Below are 16,697 nucleotides of genomic sequence, written 5' to 3'. Positions count from 1 at the left end.
CATTCATTGTATTTTCCAGCCTCAGAATTTCAGTTTGGTTCCTTTTTTAATTATTTTTATCTCCTTGTTCATTTTCTAATTTTTTCATATATTGTTTTTCTGATTTTCTTTAGTTATTTTTCTGAGTTTTCCTTTAGCTTTTTAAGCATATTTTTAAAAAGTTATTTTAAAGTCTTTGCCTAAAACATCTAATGCACATGTTTCCTCAGGGTTGTTTTTTTTTTTTTTTTTTTTTACCACTTTATATTCTTCCTTTGGAAGGGCCATATTTTCATTTATTTTGTATGCCTTGTTATTTTTGTTGTTGTTGTTGAAAAATTGGATGTTTATTTATCTATTTATTTATTTTAAATGAAGGTACTCAGTACTTAACCCAGGATTTTGGACATGTTAAGTACATGCTTTACTACTGAGTTATTACCCTCCCACCCCCTGAAAATTGAGCATTTATGAAAGCAGTCACCTTTCCCATTCTTTGCATACTGGCCTTTTGACAAGGAAGTCTTTTCCTAAGCTGGCTCTTGATTTTGAAACTTTGGATTAAACTTAAGAGAAGTTCTAAAGTCTTTTTAGGCTTTTTTGAGCATGCATCTTCCCTGGGCCTGTGTTTTGCTTTTTCAGTTTTCCCATATATGTGCTCCTTTTAAGTATATTAATTTCCCAAAGGATGCCTCCTTTGAACTTTTGATTGTCTATTGTGTGTCTCCACCCTGAAAAGAAAAAGAAAAATTCCGTTTCTCTTCTCAACTTTCTATTCTCTATACTTATTTCTGGTCACCACATACGTGAGCATTTTTTCACAATAAGCAATTCTGACCCTAAATTCCAAGAGTTAGTTTATACCCTACAGATTAAGGGCTCAGTCCCACAAGACTTCTCCTCAGTTCAGATGCAATTACAAATCCAGGTTGTCACCTGTGCTTCTGACTAACTGGCTGTACATTGGAGTTACCCATCTCTTCCCCAGTTTCAATGATTTGCTAGGATGGCTTAAGAACTCAGGAAGGATAGTTTGCTTACTAGATTACTGGTTTATTTTAAAAAAGGATACAGCCTATAAACAGCAAAATAGGAGATGCAAAGGGAAAGATATCAAGAAAAGCATGTGGAGCTTCCATGACCCCTTTGGATGTGCCACCTTCTAACAACATCCACATATTCATCAAGCCAGAAACTCTCTGAACCATTTCAGTTAGGTTTTATTTATTTTTTAATGGAGGACTTCTTAGATAGATATGGTTGAGTAAACTATTGGTCATTGGTGATTAACTCAACTTTCATCTCTTCTCTGCTCCCCAGTGGTTGGAGCATCAGGCTAAATGTTACAACTTTCTAATAACATTGATTCCTGTAGCAAACAACTCCATTGTAGTGATCTAGGGGCTTTACAAAATCACCTGATTAACATAAACTCAGTTGTTGTTGAAAGGTGCTTGTTATAAATAACAAAAGACTCTCCTTTTATCTTTATCAATCTGGAGGTATTTTAGGAATTGAGGACAAAAGACCAAAAGTTACAAGAAAAATAATTTCATCTCTCACATCACATAGGGTTTTAAGAGCTATAAACCAGGAATAAGGACATTGATCAAATTTGTGTTTCTTATTATACATCTCAATATCACACACCCATAATGTCTTGTCATAGATGTCTGCAGGTCATTCTCCCTGCAGCTTTAACAAGCAATGCCCACTGCTTCTCCCTGCCTAAGATCCAAATAAGGGAAAAGATAACAGTCCTTCAGTCAGCCCATGAGGTGTCAGAACATTGTAAATGCAGTCTGCTCTGCTCTGTTTATTTTGAAAAAGGGAATTGGAAACTCAATTGATGCCTTAGATAGTCTATTTTATATATTCACTGGTAACCTATTGCTCTAGGCATCTGTGGAGCAGTTTCTCCACATTTTTCCTTGAGAAATACCTGCTGCTTCTTTCCACCTGATATCCAAGTTTTACCACCACCTACCCCTCTGCCACCCTTCCCTGAGTTTCATGTGAGGTGAAACAGAGACCTGAAGAGGCAGCCCTGACAGGTTAGAACATTATAAAATTCCCTCTCTCTGAATCAGGGGAGGGAATTGGGAAATGATTTGCCACTTCCTTAAAGACCTTACCACAATGGGGACAGAGGGCAACAGAAAAACCACAGAATTTCCTACCATTTTGAATGAGGCTGTTTCTTGATTTGGTATTTGGTTGGTTGCTTTGGACCTTTGACTGTTTTATGGAACTACTGTAAGGTTATTCTAGCTAGTATTTTGGTTGTTGTTTATATCTCCTTGGGGAAACAAGAGCTTAGAGTTTGCTAGTCTGTCATTTTGCTCAAGTATGTAGATTTTCAATCCTTTCTCAATGACATTCACTCAGCCTTTGTGAGAACCATTTACCTCATTTCCAAAGTAGTTATGTTAATTTCTAACTTTCAGTCTCTTGTGAATATCAGTTTAGCTGGATATGTAAGTTATTATCAAAGGGCTTGGTATATTGTAGGCCTTCAGTGCATCATAACAATAACTTTAATTATATTATTAATTTGAAATAACAGTTTGGAGAGTGATATTATATTATTTCACTACCAATATCATGAGAGACTTGAGGGAATGATGGGGGAAAACCTCTGCAGTATGCTAATTCTAGGTTACATTTTGTCTCATGGAAAGCACAGAACTCTTACTTACCTTATCCTAAGTTGATAGATGCTTTGTATAATTCTGAGTTAGAGAATGGCTTTATAATCTGATTTCCACTAAGAAGCTCTTCTAGGTTGGCAGGTTGCCATGGCATCCAGACCCAAAATTATGGACCCCATTTGTCTTCTGGAAAGTGTCAAGGTTCTTTCAGTGAACTAAAAATCTCTGCAGATTCTTGGTGAGATTTCTTTGCCAGTGCTGTTGGTGGCCATTGTAGGGCCGTATCATACAGGCAAATCCTACTTGATGAACCATCTTGCAGGTCAGAATCATGGTGAGTGTTGTACAGGGTCCAGGACCAATTGCTTGATTCTAGCTAATACCTCAGCTTCTTAATTTTTGTCCTGATCTTGTGTAGGGAAAACCAAACTTCTCTTAACAAATCAACTTTCCACTCCTATTTCTCACTGCTAAACCACTGTCTTACTGTAATTCATTATCATATTGTATGTTTTATTCCTGTAAAGCAAAATTTCTCCTACCAATTCTCACAATCCTACCTTATTTTACATGCTTAAGCACTGGACTCTTGCAATTGTGTCTACTCGCTCTTGAAACACATTTTGCTTTTTTATGGACTATACTCATCAACATATAAATGTGTTCAAATGTCTATAATCTTAAAAATATTTCCTGTATGTCATATACTACTGTGGCTAACACCTCTCCCCACTTTTGAAAAATTTGTCTGACAAAAATTATAATCTTGATTTTTTCCCACCTTTTTCTCTTCCCATGTCTGTCTTCAGTCCATTTCTCTCTGGCTTTGAACCTCACCATTCTTTCAAGATACTCTTGTTATGGTTATCAGTGACTTCCATTTTGTCTGATTCATGGATTCCCCTTTGCCTCTATGTTGAGCCCTTGCTTGGTATCTTTATCACAATTAATGTTCCTTCCTCCTTGAAACAGATGACACACAAAGTAGGACATTCTTGAGGAAATGGAGAAAGCACCAACTCGTATGCTGGGATACTGACATTCCAATAGATCTGACTCTGTAGCCCCTTGGTTGTTTAGATTATCTGCTCTAACTGAATGCTGCTTTCTCCCCTCTCCTCACAGGCTTTCCTCTAGGCTCTACAGTGCAGTCTGAAACCAAGGGCATCTGGATGTGGTGTGTGCCTCACCCACACAAGCCCAATCGTACTCTGGTGGTCCTTCTGCACAATTAGAGCCTGGGGGATGTGTGAATGGTAAAGCAGAAATTCACAATTAAATCCTTTTTATTCTGGATTTTCCCCTTATCTCTCCATGGTCCTAGAAATTTTACTGTTTAATCTGTAAAATCTAGAAATCAGTTTTAGTAAATAAGGCAAACTATGTTTTGTTTGAATCTCACTTCTAGGTAAGTTATCATAGTGTCTTAGATAAATTCTTTTATTTCTTGGCACTGTGTGGATGACTTAATTACATTTAGTAAGTCATTATTGAACGGCTGAGTTCCAGGCCTTTGGACTTAGAATTGTAGATATCAGTGACCAAAGTAAATGTCCTGCCCTAAAAGAGTCTTTAGTTCAATTGACAAGACATTATCTGCAGTCAGATTTAATACCATGTAATTGGGAAAGAAGCAGGCTGGAGAGAAGAATAAATTACATTGCATTGCAATCCCCAATTTCTGGGAAATTCATGGGAGCTCCATGGCTGGATTGGCTTTTTTGAGTTATCCTGAGTTTTGGACAGGGGTGCTGATAAATTTTTGAAGAGCTGCTCCAGAAGCCTTTCTAATTAAGAGGGCTGACACCTGAAGACTGTCTTCCACCAGCACTCCCAACAGCTGGGGGAATAAGTCCTTCAGTTTTGAAAGGCTATCCAGGCAGCACCTGACTGGTTTTGAGAACTTACAGTTAAGCATAACTAAGAAAGAGAAGTATCAATCTGTGAGTGAGGAAACATTTCTGATTCACCTTCTTAGCTACAAGGTGAAGAGTGTATTTGAGGGTTGGATTTAAGAGACGGGTTTACATTTTCTATGATGAAGTTCATCAACTACTCACAGAGTGTTCTGGAAATCTGTGAGACACCTCTGAATGTGCAAGTTCTATAAAAGTAAGTTTTTGTCCTACAAGAAACATTTTAAAATGGATTTTTGGTGTTTTAGCTTTCTGCTAATGGGTGAAATGAACTATCCCTCCTTTCACCATTTTGAGATTTATTTGGAAATAGTACCTACATTTTTATAGCTCTGTCTTTTTTCTCAACAGGAGTTAGAAAGTCTGCTTATTTTTAAAGCCATATATCAAACAATGATATAATCTTGCTGTTGAAATAATTGCTTGTCATAACTGCTACTTCTTCTTATCCTAATTGATTATTTTTAAAAACTGGGTTTTGGGGAAAGAAAGTAATGAATAGACACTTATCCCCCCAAACTCCCATTTAGAATCTTCTCAACATAAACCACAGTTTTTGCATTTACACTGGGAGCAACTTTACATGCCATTTATAATAAAATAAAAACTATTTCCAGTTTATGCCATCATTTAGACAATGCTATGATTTATACAACTTAGCCTGGGCTTTAGGGCCCTTGATTAGGCTGCATGAAACTCACCTTAACTTCTCCACTTGCCCTCTGCCCTCAAATGACTCTGTTCTAAATACAAGACCCCTGTTTTCTCCCATCTCTAATTTTGTTTCTCTGGATTTTCCTGTCTATGGGATCACCTTCATTTCTTCAGTTCCACATTTACCAGTTCTTTAATATTCAGCTCAAGATATTGAGGAAGCTTTCAGATCACATACTCTTTCTCCAAATTTCATAGCCCTGTTCTTCCTTGATAGACTTCTAAATTTTAGTTTAGTGTTATAGCTATAGGTTTCACTGCTTATATACATTACTGAGAGTAAGCCTTTTACAGATACTTCTATCTTTGTTGCACTTACTGTTATGGATGTTTGTCCACTGCTTTGAAATTATCATGTTGAAAGAAAATTTTCATTTTTAGCATTGCTTTTTTAAAATCTAAGAACAGTGGGGGATATTTAGTAGCTTCCTGCAAGTATTTATTGATTGCATATAATTTAAATACCCAGTTATGCCAACTATGGTATATTTTATATGGACTCTGATTAATAAATATATGCAGAATGAATAAGTGCCCACACTCATCACTGAATTCCTAATTACACAACAGGTACTGTATTAGTTTTTCTGTATATGTTATTTTACTTTATCCAATTGAGGAAAAAGAAAGCACTGTGAACACTAGAATCCTTTTATATATGAAAATTTTGCAAACACAAGAAATGTCTCTGTAATTGTCAAAGTTGATATCTGCATTTACATCTGTCTTCAATTTCTTTGCATGGTGAGTATGTTAGCTGAAATAATAAATGAAACCATGTTTGAAGAAGTGTACAGATGAATTTCTAATGTAGGGGTAAACTTCTAACTCTCTTGTTCTAATGTGCTTTCTAGGATGAGTCTAAGAAGGATTCATGGATCTTTGCCATGGCTGTGGTTCTCTGCAGTAGCTTTGTCTAGAACAGCATGAGCACCATCAACCACCAGGCCCTGGAGCATCTGCAGTATCCTTCCAGGTCCTGAACCACCATGTTTCACTGAATTCATGGGGATGAGGATAGAGTCAGTCTCTCCCTTCGTGTCATTTAGTTTCTTGGGTGGAACAGAGGGGACCAATGGCAAAAGAGTGTGTTTATAATATTTTTATACTAGAGAAATATGGGAATTGTTGGTAGTGAGTTTCTTTTCCCTAACCAAATGTTAGTTATGTGACAGAACTTGCAAAACATCAGGGCAAAGTCCTCTCAAACACCTGATAGAGTAGAAGATTCCACAGAATTTGTGAATTTCTTTCCAGACTTTATCTGGACTGTATGGGATTTCACCATGGAGCTGTAGTTATGTGGTCAGCCTATCACAGAAGATGAGTACTTGGAGAATGCCCTGAAGCTGATTCCAGGTATCAGAGTATGGCCTGGGCAGTGTACGGTCCAATAGAGTGTGGGATCTACTAAACAATATCCCTCATCTCTGTGATTGCATTTGTATTTGAGACTAAATCAAAGTCTGTGAAAATGGTGGCTGGAAAGTGGGTTGCAAAGATCTAGGGGCTACAGTTGAAGTTTACTCAAGAAAAGTAAAGTGTAAAGTGAAATTACTCAAAACCAATTTGTTTTTTATACATCTTTAAATTTAGCATCCAGATTTACATGGGTGATGAAACATTCTAAAGACTGAACACTGTGTTTCCTGCTCCATCAATTTTTCTCTGTTGAAGAAAACAACTAATCAGCTAATTGTTAGACATGAAACTGCAGTGAAAAGCTTACCTAATGAACAAAATATAGATTTCACATATTATTCTTTTCAAAGAGGGCTAGAAAACTTTCTAATCCTGTATAATTATATCATCTACAAAATGACTGTATGTTCTAAATAAACCTGAAGAAGTGACTGTCTTTACAATCTATGCCTTTTCAATAATACTGACAATTATTAGAATATTCATTTTACCTTCCACATCATAGCTTTCTCCTAATTCCATGTTTACCCATGAATTAATTACAAGTTAAAAAATTATTTTCATGGGTTACATTTCCAAGGATGTGTGTCTATTGAAACCTTGAGAGAAATATCAATCCCAATTTAGTCATTCTTCCTTTCATGTTTCTATTTATGATTTCTCAAAACAGCTATTAAGAAATTGGCTGGCAGGAGAGGACCAGATATGAACATTTACCTCAAAGAGTTTATAGATTAGAGGTGATACCTTAAAATTATATTTCAGGTACATTTATACTTCAGAGGTTTTTACTAATAAATACATAACACTGCATCAATTATTTTTAGCATCAAAACAGTTTTTCTTAAATAATGAAGATGTCATTCCTAATATTCCAATTACTGTCCATGATCCCTTGTTTGTGGCTCTCCTTTTTGGTTCCACAGCTCAATTCCTACATGAGGTTGAGTTGAGCAGAAAGTTTCATGTGACCTTTCATCCTTTTAGCTGCTAGTTAAGCAAACACATCATAGACAACCACTCTACTATGTGCATGTCTGGAGAGACCAGCCATAGGTTTCCTTTACTGGGTCAGATGTCTCCCTAAATTTCTCTGCAGTTATATCATTGGTATAAGTCTGATGTGCAAGGAAGTATTGAATGTCTATGTTAAAACAGTTCTATGTGTAGAAATGACAAAGACACACAAATCCCTGCCATGAACACCTGTAACCCCCTCGCCTCAATACTCTACACACTAATCCCTGTTTTTCTGTCCCTCAGGGAAGAATCCCAAAGCCCAAACATCCAATCGACCCAGAGACTGCATCAGGCATTTATTTCCAAGATGGAAGTGTTTTGTCTTTGACTGGCCAACATAGGAAAAAAAATTCTAGCCAATACTGTGATGGCATCTGAAGACCAACTGGATCCTAAATTCCAGGAGCAAACAAAAAAATTCTGTTCTTACATCTTCACTGAAGCAAGGACCAAGACCCTCACAGAAGGAATCATGGTCACTGGGAAAGGTGAGTCTCTTTTTCCCATTTCCATGGGGACTGCTATGTGTTGAATATTTTATATAATGTGCTTTCTAGTATTTTTGTTTGATTCTATAAAGGATTCTGATTTTACAGACTTTTATACTCCATGAAGAAATCTGTATACTTTATAATTATCTCACTTTGGGGGATTTACAAATTCCTTCCCCAAATTTCAACTTTTGTCAATGATATCGGTGACTCCCACTTATCTGAAAACATCCTCCACTTAGAATATAATCACTCTCTTGGTGTAAAAACAGAATACTGCATGTTTTCAAAGAAAGTCCTATACAATAAGTGTTCTTCACAAGGAGAATTCAAAAGATAATTTGAGAATTTAGAGTGGTCCAAAAATAAATATTAGCCCATAAATCTCTGAAAATCCATTCAAAGCCTCAGAATTAGGAATAAATTAAACATAGTACACTTTGCCTCATCTGTCTATCTATGTAATCTGTATTGCTTTCAATTTTTAAAATGAGAAACTGTATTTTCCAGGTAGCCCCTAGTATGTTAGATAGAATTAGATATTAACTTTTTTAGTCCTGTGGCCTGGAAAACCATAAAAATGAAGAGTCAGTAGGAAAATGAAGGTGATAATAGTAGAAGGAGGTAGGGGTGCGTGTGTGTGTTTGTGTGTGTACATGTGTATATGACCCTAGAAGCATAGTCTCAGAATCCTGGAGCCATTGATTGATAACTTGATATTTAGCCCCTAAATTTCCTGGCTTCTTCAGGGCTGAGGACTCTGGTTGTGACCTACCTCGATACTATCAATAGTGGAGCAGTACCTCGCTTGGGGAACGCAGTGACAACTCTGGCCCAGCTGGAGAACTCAGCTGCCATTCAGAAGGCAGACAACCACTACAGCGAGCAGATAGCCCAGCGAGTGAGCTTCCCCACAGACATGCTGCAGGAGCTGCTGGAGGCGCATGCTACCTGTGAGAGGGAAGCCCCTGCAGTCTTTATGGAGCACTCCTTCAAGGAAGACAAGCAGGAGTTCCAGAGGAACCTTGTGGTAATCTGTCTTAGTATTTACTTTATGTCGCCTCCCCTTGAAGAATGAAGCCTAGAAGTGTTGTTACCGGTCCCACGGCTCATCTCTCACTCAAGGATAAAGTAGTCCATGTTCTCATGAGGGACAGAGTTTCAAAGGACTACATTTCCTTCTTTTTTGACTGCCAGAACTCAGGCAGTTTATCTGGAACTCCCTTTGACCTTCAATGAAAAATCAGTATAGATATCCTCTTGAAATAAATACTTCTGTGGATTCCAAGCCTGTCCAGAACACCCAAGACATTCTTTAGCTGGCTTCTTTTCTGTGAACACACTCCTATGCCTGGGAACCAAAATTTCTCTTTTCAGATCCACATCTCAGGCCACTTTCAGCTTAGGTTGCTCCTTGTTGTATCTATCATTGAAGACAGAATCACTGAATGTGGCAGCTTCAAGGAACCAGAGAGATTAGGTAATGCAACTCCAACAGCTCAGATGAAATACCCAAAGGAGGTTAGGGAACTTCCCCATGGTCTTCCAGAGTTTTCAGAGCTGTGAATAAATCAAATCTTGTGACTGCTGTTTTATTACATGTCCTCCAACAGAATACTTTTCTCATGAGGAACACAGTTAGACCAATTCTTCTACCAGATCCTTTGGAAATTTACTTCCTCTGTTCCTTGCTTCTGGTGACAGCCCTCTATCTTTCTTCCCTCTAGGAAATCATAAAGAATAAGAAAGATGATTTCTTGATGCAGAATGAAGAGACATCAATCAAATATTGCCAGACTAAACTTGATCAGCTTTCAAAGGCACTAATAAAAAGTATCTCAGCAGGAACTTTCTCTGTTCCTGGAGGTCATGAACTCTACAGGAAAGCAAAGGAAATTATTGAAAAGGAATATTACCAAGTGCCCATGAAAGGAGTGAAGGTGAGGAATAAGGGAAACATGGGGAACCTACAGAATACTCAAAGGGGTCTCCTGAAAATCTGAGAGTGCAGCTCCATGCATGCATAAAGAGAGTGTATGGGGCCATTCAAACAGCTGTGGCTTTTAAGGTTCACTGCATGCTATTTATTCCTGAAGAGAGTACAAATGTCAACTCCCAACCATGAGTACAGATTTCTTAAATCCACAAGAGACAGAACAGAAATTATTCATTTTTTTTTACTCAACAACATATTTGACGTGTTGAGCACTGATAATTTACAAGTCAGTCTTTGTACACAAGGATGATCACAGTGAGACAGGAGGTCAACTACATAGGCAAGCTATAACACTCTGGAAAGAGCTACTTAGGTGTTAGAAACAAATATAATAATAATAATAATAATAATAATAATAATAATAATAATAATAATAATAATAATATTAATAATAATAATAATAATAATAATAATAATAATAAAACAATAATAATGCAACTAATATATATTGAACTGTTGTTTCCTATAGCCAAAATGTTAAGCTCTTTCCCTAGACTCTTTAACTTAATCTTTCAAATAGCATTAAGAAGCATCTACATTATCAACATTTTAAAGATCTCAACTGAGAAGCATAGGCAGGTTAAAATAAGTTGTCTAAAGTTATAACCAGCTAGTGGCAGAGGAGAACAGCAGCACAATTTAGAGGCACTATTTCACACTGGTAAAGCAGATATGTAAAAGCACCAGAGATTTGGGGTTTGTAGAACTGAACATGATTCTGACTGGCTGGATTCTAGAGTGGGGAGAAGGAAGTAGCACTGGGCAAGAGACTGGAGAGAGACAGGTCAGTCTAAGGAGCTTGGACTCATTGTAAGGAACCACTGTGGAACTTTAAAATTGAAGCAAAAGTTACATGGACTTAGTTGTCTTTGCATCACTAATTTCCCTATTGGAAATCTAATTTCTGTGCTCCTCCTTGGTTCCTCAGGCAAATGAGTTCCTCCAGAGGTTTCTGCAGTCCCAGATGGCACTAGAGAAATCCTGCAGGCAGATAAAGCCCTCACTGATGGGGAGAAGCCCATAGCAGGTACAGGGTAGGGCTGGGCTCACAGTGAGATGTATATGTTCTTGCAGTGCCCTCTGACAGGTGTGAGAGCAAAACCTTCCCAATACCGGAGCTTCCTTCCTTTCTGTGGAACAACCCTGCTGCATCTGGAAACAGCAAAGGGAACTGTGGTTGGACCCCAGACAGGCAGAGCCTTTTCTCTCACATTCTGAAGTGTGTTCTCGATGGTGTGGACATGGGGTTTTGGGGGAGGACTTCAGAGATTTCCTACCTCTCTCTTTAATTTGGTTTGGCCTCTGAGCTCAGGAGGGTGGAGGTCAATCCTTGCCTATTTTTCCCTCCCTAATACCTTCCTGTGGCAGAAGAGTGGACCTGGAAGGAGACAGCTGAGAAGGAACAGGAGCTGCTGAAACAGAAACTGCAGGAGCAGCAGCAGCAGGTGGAGGCTCAGAAGAGAAGTCTCCAGAAACACATAGTTCAGATAATGGAGAAGACGGTGAGAGAAAGAGAAAACCTGCTGAGAGAGCCAAACAAGATATTGGAGCATCACCTGAAGGTGAATCAGGCTGTGGCAGTAGTAGAGCTTGATAGATTTGCCCTGGTACCCCAGGAAGGGATGGGTGAAGGTTACAGCATGGTCATGCAGAGATCACAAGTGCATCTACTGCTTGTGATTTATTAAAACCCTGAAGCCTTTGAATCCTTCCAAAACCTTTAAATTTGGCTCTGTAAGTAGACTTTGGAGAGTTCAGGATGAGTATTCCCCCCTCTACTCCAAGCCCTCAGAGAATATAAATAGGGTTGGATAGCCATTTAGAGAATTTTAAAATGACCTCACAGGGCTTCATTGAACAGATATTCCAATTATGTGTGTTTAATATGAACAACAACTAGTACGCTCTACCAAGGTCACTACCTTTTACCAGGAGACCTGCTCAGCCCAAGGCCCTGAGGTAGATCTGTTCTGACATAAGACTACCAGAAATGTCCAGACTTAAAAACACATAGAAATGATAGATTTTACACTTGCTGCATTGCCTCCAGGTGTGGACAGATCCCCAAGCTATCATGTGGCTTGGAGGGATTTCTCTCATTGTTCATCTGAACATGATTTATAAGAGATTTCTATAATTTAGGGGCCATGTGTTTATAACAGATTTCTATAATATGGGTGACAGTGTCATCCTGAGTGGGACTGAGAATTAGTGCAGTCAGACCAAGGCTACCTCTCATTTGCATTTTTTGACTGGAAAATATTACATTTGTCCTCATGCCAGGCTTAGCCTCCTGGCAAATCCCTAAGGTATATGAATATTATTAAGGCTGTAAACTACACTTCTTCTTAATATTTCGGTCCAAACCAGGAAATATTCCTTGTTACAAGAGTCTCCTTTCATGATTAAGAGAGAACAATATTAGGAATAAAACAAAGATAGTCTGACAAAGTTTCAAAGTTTGACAAAATGTAATCCTTGAAAAAATGGGGGATTTAAAAAGTTTTACTTCCTTCCTCATTTTTTTTTTTTTAGGTCCAAGAAGATCGGTGTACTGAAGGATTTAGAAAGAAATGTGAGGAGATGAGTACAGAGATAAATCATTTGGGAGAGAGAATTGTTGATACTAAAAATGATGATAGTTCCTTGCTTGCACAAGCCTTGGACAACCTTGGCAAAAGAATCGCTTCGTTATTGCCTGCCCCAGCTAATATTCTTGGTAATGTTATGAAAGTAGAGAGCTCACTATTTAAAAAGAAGTAGCTCTCCTTGTAAAGAAATCAGATATATAATATAATATACATGTATGTTCTCTGGCCTATTTCTGATATGCATGCTTTTCACTTTCATCCAGCAATGCTTTAAATATAAAAAGTGATTTCTAGAGAATACTGATGCCTGGCCCACATTAGATAGAATAAATGCATGGACACTTTGATATAGTGTGTTCAGTTTTAGAAAATATATATGTGTGCAAAATCATATATATGTGTATGTACATATATACAAGAGTTTCACTGAGGCTTCACTTCTAATGGCAAAAGATTGGAAACCACTTAATGCTCATTTATGTAATTTGGTAATATATATTTTGCATGTATTTATACTAGAATTCTATGTTGCTAGTAAATAGATAGTGGAGCTCTATTTGTATAAATATAGAACAATCTGGAAGATAGAATGTAGAGTGAAAAAATGAGGCACAAAACAGTATGTATAATGTGTTCACCATAAAAAAAAAAAAGGCAATTATTTTGGGCACTCATAAACATGTATGTATAGTACATTTCTGGAAGATTCATTAGAAATTGGTATCATTGGTTCTTCCTGGAGAAGACAGCTTGGCATCAGGGATGGAAAGGACACATGCTTTTCATTATATACTCTATATTTTCAATTTTGCAAAGTTAGCTTGTGTTATTTCTCGAATAACAAAGAAAACAAACTACAATACTAATAATTAAAATAGTAAATGGAATGTGAATAAATGGAATTGCTCATTGCTTCCAGAAATGACATTAGCCTGCTAAATGAGGGGTATAAGACTAAGATCAGAATACTAGAAAATAACGTTTGCATCCTAATCTTGTTTTTGCTTTGGCCTTGGTTTTTAATCCCTTATATTTGCTTCAAAAATAAGGTATGAACTTTCCTGTTACCCCTTGAAATCTCAACAACAGTAACCTTTATTTCATAGGTTTCAATTACACTTTTACAGTGTTTAGAAACAAATTACTAAACACTAAGAATAGTCACTGGTGAGAGGAATTCCCATCATCCTTAAGTTCAGTGGTGGCGTCTCTGCTGTTGGCAAGTACAGAAGGAGTGATGCACCACTGCAGAAATGGATGCCTTGATAGTAATGGGGAATGAAAAACCCAGACACACAGAGGCCAGGTGTTGGCATTTAAACATCAGAATTCAAGTACATACAATAAGAGTAATGAGCATCGTGGTTTGTCTTAGCTCAGGCTGCTATAACAAATTACCATAGACTGTGTGGCTTACAAAACAAACATTTATTTCTCCCAGTCCTGGAGGCTGTAAGTCCAAAAGCACTGTGCCAGCATTGTTATTTTCTTGGTAAGGGTCCTCTTACAGCTTTACAGATGACAAGGTTCTTACTGTGTCCTAGCATGGTGAAGAGAGAGAGACAGAGAGAGAGAGAGAGACAGAGAGAATGAATCTCATGATTCTTTGTTATACAGGCACTAATTAGATTCATGAAGGCCCCACACTCATTATCTAATCCCTCGCAAACCCCATTTCCAAGCACATTGGGACATTGTTATTTGGGGTTTCCTCAAATGGATTTTGGAGAACACATTCAAACATTCAGTCTATAATTTGGTTGGAGTGGCAGCCAGCAGACCTGACCAGAGGAAATTCTGAAGATGGCAAATAAAACAAGGTGTCTGTAGAGAAAAAAAGAATGGGGAGGAAACCATTGTAATCAAGGATATTTATAGGAAGCTGAGAGGTAACATTGATAAAACGTTATAATCCGTAGCCTTGGTCTAAACCAATTTCAGATGATGGAACTATCACCTGGAGGGGAGGGCAGGATCCCAGGAGAGAGGACCTTGCAACTCTGGGATGAGGATAAATGATAATGATTTTCACAGTGCCTCTCCTAGGGGACCTCTGGAAATGTACTTGGATCCATATGCTGGGAAATGAGAATGCCCAAACACTTCAAGGACTCTCAGAATCAGGATCCAAGCTAGGAGTGATGCTCAGATCCTGAAAAGACATCACAGTCTCCCTGTTAGAGGTACATGACATCCTGGTATGAACACAGTCTTGGCCCAGGTGCAACTAACTTGGTCTAGTATTTTTTTCAAATAAAAGTATAGTTCGTCTGAAGACAGACACCATTTTATATATATATATATATGTATTTTCTTTACATCTTCATAGTGTATGTTTAGGCACAGAGGGTACTTAGTAAGAAACTTCTGTATAAACAAAAAGCTGACACATGTGTGATAGTTTTCAATTGCCAGAATTCCATGATCACACCAAACCCCTGAGATAATAGATTGTTTGGATTTTAGATATTAGATTAAGGTCTCTAATTTGACTTAAGGACCAGAGGAGCAGAAGAAACACTTTTGGTACAGTTTCCCCCTCTGTGACCTTATTCACCACAGTCTCAGTATCTCTGCGAGGATGTTAACTCATCTCCACTGGAGAATTTAAATGACTCCGTCTAGTCGTGGCTTCAAGTGTTCAGAAGGAAGAATGAATGGCTTTGCCTTTTAAAGAAGAAACCATATAGTAATGAATATGTGAACAATGTATCATGGGGTTTAATGCAAAAGTAAACGATTCTACAGAAATATCTGTATATCTGTTCCCACTGAGAGCTTGACTTAAGCAGATGTTCTAATCCCTTGGACTAGACACACCCTGCATTGAAGAGCAAAGAGAAGCCTTGTCTTTTTTAGATTCGACATACAAGTGATATCACACTGTACTTGTCTTTCTCTGACCTATCTCACTTAGCATAATGTGCTCAAGGTCCATTGATGTTGCAAATGGCAGGATATCCACCTTCCTTGTGACTGAATAATATTCCCTTGTGTATATGTATATGTGCCACATCTTTTGTATCCATTCATGTGTTGGCATTTAGGTTGCTTTCATTTCTTGGCTACTGTGGTTAATGCTGCAATAAACTTGAGTGCAGATATCTCTTTGAAATACTGTTTCTATTTTCTTTCAATAAAAAATAATAAAACTGACAATGGTCACTTAGAAAAATAAAAAGGCTTTAAAAAGTAGTTAACAATTTATTCACACATCTATTCTAATCCTCATTAAGGAATGCTTGGTTCTAATTATTTACATTGTTTGTTAAATTCTTATGTCCTCCCTGCCATTGTTCTGGATTATGTAAAGAGAGAAAAGCAAAGATCTTGTCCTCATGCAGCTTACACTGTGTATGGGCCTTACATAATTTTATTTAGGCAGAAATAAATATTGTAATTATATACATGTATATATATATATATGTGTGTGTATATAGATGTGTGTGTGTATATAGATATGTGTATGTGTATGTATGTGTATGTGTGTGTGTATATATATAAATATTTTATGTGTAGTGATCAAGAATCTAAGTTGCAACAAAATAGTCATTTTTAAAGTTTGGTTTCAACCTAGTGCATCTTGCCTGGAGATATAATTGTGTATTATAGAGCCCTAAGGACCAAATATGTTAACTTTAAAGTAAGGTAAAACCTAGAGTGCATGGTGATTGAAGCAATGAATAAATAGATTAATGTTTGGACGTATGAATAAGTGTGACATTTGTTAATTATTTCAAAGGGTAATAAATATCCCTCTTATTACCTATAGGCCAAAAATTAAAGGCTTTGGTGAAGAATTTTGTGTTTTTTGATCTCTATTCCTTTATCACCTGTACAAATTATTATGTTTAAACAAACTAAAGTGGATTCTGTTTCTATGACTGTACTAGGACTGATATGACAACTCTGGAATA

At 37.3% G+C, this 16,697-nt stretch overlaps 1 pseudogene; it reads left to right on the top strand.

The window, feature by feature from the left end:
• Window positions 1-2,777: 2,777 nt before the first annotated feature.
• Window positions 2,778-15,887, top strand: LOC141574828 (guanylate-binding protein 6-like; annotated as a pseudogene).
• Window positions 15,888-16,697: the final 810 nt, after the last annotated feature.

This window comes from Camelus bactrianus, chromosome 23, assembly GCF_048773025.1.
Source record: "Camelus bactrianus isolate YW-2024 breed Bactrian camel chromosome 23, ASM4877302v1, whole genome shotgun sequence".
NCBI lineage: Eukaryota > Metazoa > Chordata > Mammalia > Artiodactyla > Camelidae > Camelus > Camelus bactrianus.
Note: the sequence above shows the minus strand (reverse complement) of the source record. Positions and strands in the feature narration are given on the sequence as shown.